Source organism: Neovison vison, chromosome 7 (assembly GCF_020171115.1).
Source record: "Neovison vison isolate M4711 chromosome 7, ASM_NN_V1, whole genome shotgun sequence".
NCBI classification, from domain to species: Eukaryota; Metazoa; Chordata; class Mammalia; order Carnivora; family Mustelidae; genus Neogale; species Neogale vison.
This window is the reverse complement of record NC_058097.1, coordinates 151,641,250-151,643,209: the sequence shown is the minus strand read 5'-3', so window position 1 is coordinate 151,643,209 and position 1,960 is coordinate 151,641,250. Positions and strand designations below refer to the sequence as shown.

Genomic DNA, 1,960 nt, shown 5'->3' with positions numbered 1-1,960 from the left:
TTGCTGTGGCTGATGTTGAGAGATTATTGCCTATGTTCTCCTCTAAGATTCTGATGGATTCCTGTCTCACATTGAGGTCTTTTGTCCTTTTTGAGTTTATCCTTGAATATGGTATAAAAGAATGGATGAGTTTCATTCTTCTGTATTTAGCTGTCCAATTTTCCCAGCACCATTTTTTGAAGGGACTGTCTTTTTTCCATTGGATATTTTTTCCTGCTTTGTTGAAAATTAGTTGACCATAGAGTAGAAGGTCTGTATTTGATCTCTCTATTCTGTTCCATTGGTCTATGTGTCTATTTTTGTTTCAATACTATGCTGTCTTGGGATCACAGATTTGTAATATAACTTGAAATCAGGCAACATGATGTCCCCAGCTTTTTTTTTCTCTTTTTTAACATTTCTTTCATAATTTGGTTCCATACACATGTATACATTGTTAGTGGGCAAACCACCTTTTGAGACCTCTCACCTCAAAGAGACATACCTCCGGATCAAGAAGAATGACTACAGTATTCTGAACACATCAACCCTGTGGCCGCCTCCCTCATCCAAAGGATGCTTCACACAGACCCTACTGCCCACCCCACCATTCACGAGCTGCCCAGTGACGACTTCTTTACTTCCGGCTCCATCCCCAACCGGCTACCCATCACCTGTCTCACCTCTGCACCCCAGTTTTCCATCGCTCTCACCAGCCTCAACCCCAGCAACTGAAGCCTCTCACAGTCCTCGGTAAAGCACGGAGACCTCCATACCCGAGCGGCCCAGGGAAAAAGAGGAGCCAGTGGTCCAGGAGACAAATGAGGCAGCTGACTGCCCCCGGCGACATGCTGCAACAGCTACACAGCGTCAAAGCATCCAAGCCCTTGGAGCGGGGGCTGGTGAGGCAAGAGGAAGCTGAGGATCCTGCCTGCATCCCCATTTTCTGGGTCAGCAGGCACGTGGACTCTTTGAACAATATGGCCTCGGGTACCCGCTGTGCAACAAGGGCATGGGGATGTTCTTCAACGACTCAACGCGCCTGAACCTCTACAATGACACAGAGCACGAAGGCACAGAGTCCTACCTCACCGTGAGCTCCCATCCCAGCTCCCTGATGAAGATCAGCCTCCTGAAGTATTTCCTGAACTACATGGCACCACTATAGGGGCACCACTTCGCTCTTGCTGAAGGCAGGCGCCAATATCACGCCCTGGGAAGGTGATCAGCTGGCCAGGCTACTCTACACTGCGCTCCTGGTTTCACACCCACAATGCCATCACATCTCATCAATGGCTATGTGCAGACCAGCTTGTTCCAGGACCAAACCAAACTCATCCTGTGCAGGCTGCTGGCAGCCATGACCTACAGCAAGGAAAGGCGGGACTTCCGCACCTGAATCTGAGCCTGCTGGAGGACTACGGAGGCCCCAAGGAGCTGGCCAGCCACTCCGCCACACCCACACTATCCTTGAGAAGCTGCTGAGCTGCTGCTCAACAGCCAACCGGCTCAAGAGGCCTACTCACAGGCCCTCTTCCCCTCTGGACTCACACCCCTTCTCATCCCCACAGCACCTTGGCCAGCACTGGTTAGCTCCCCTCCTGCCATTTTCTAGAATGTTCCCCTCAGCCCTGGGGGTGAGAGAGACCTCCATCATTCTTGCTGGTGGGGTGTCATAGTGTCAAGTTACTTTTGTACATGTTCAACTGTGTGTTCCAGGGCTTCTTCCCCTTCCCCCTCAGTCCCACCATATGCATTGTACAGAAAACAGTACAGAATAGTTTGGCTGTGGTGAAACCCTCCTACACTGTTGGTGGAATGCAAGCTGGTGCAACCACTCTGGAAAACAGCATGGAGAGTCCTCAAAAACTTGAAAATAGAGCTACCCTATGACCCAGCAATTGCACTCCTGGGTTTTTACCCCAAAAATACAAATGTGACCAAAATGTTCATAGCAGCAATGTCCACAACAGCCAAACTA

At 49.9% G+C, this 1,960-nt stretch overlaps 1 pseudogene; it reads left to right on the top strand.

Annotated features, from left to right (window-relative positions):
- Positions 1 to 424: 424 nt before the first annotated feature.
- Positions 425 to 1,658, top strand: LOC122913501 (annotated as a pseudogene).
- The last annotated feature ends 302 nt before the right edge of the window (positions 1,659 to 1,960 follow it).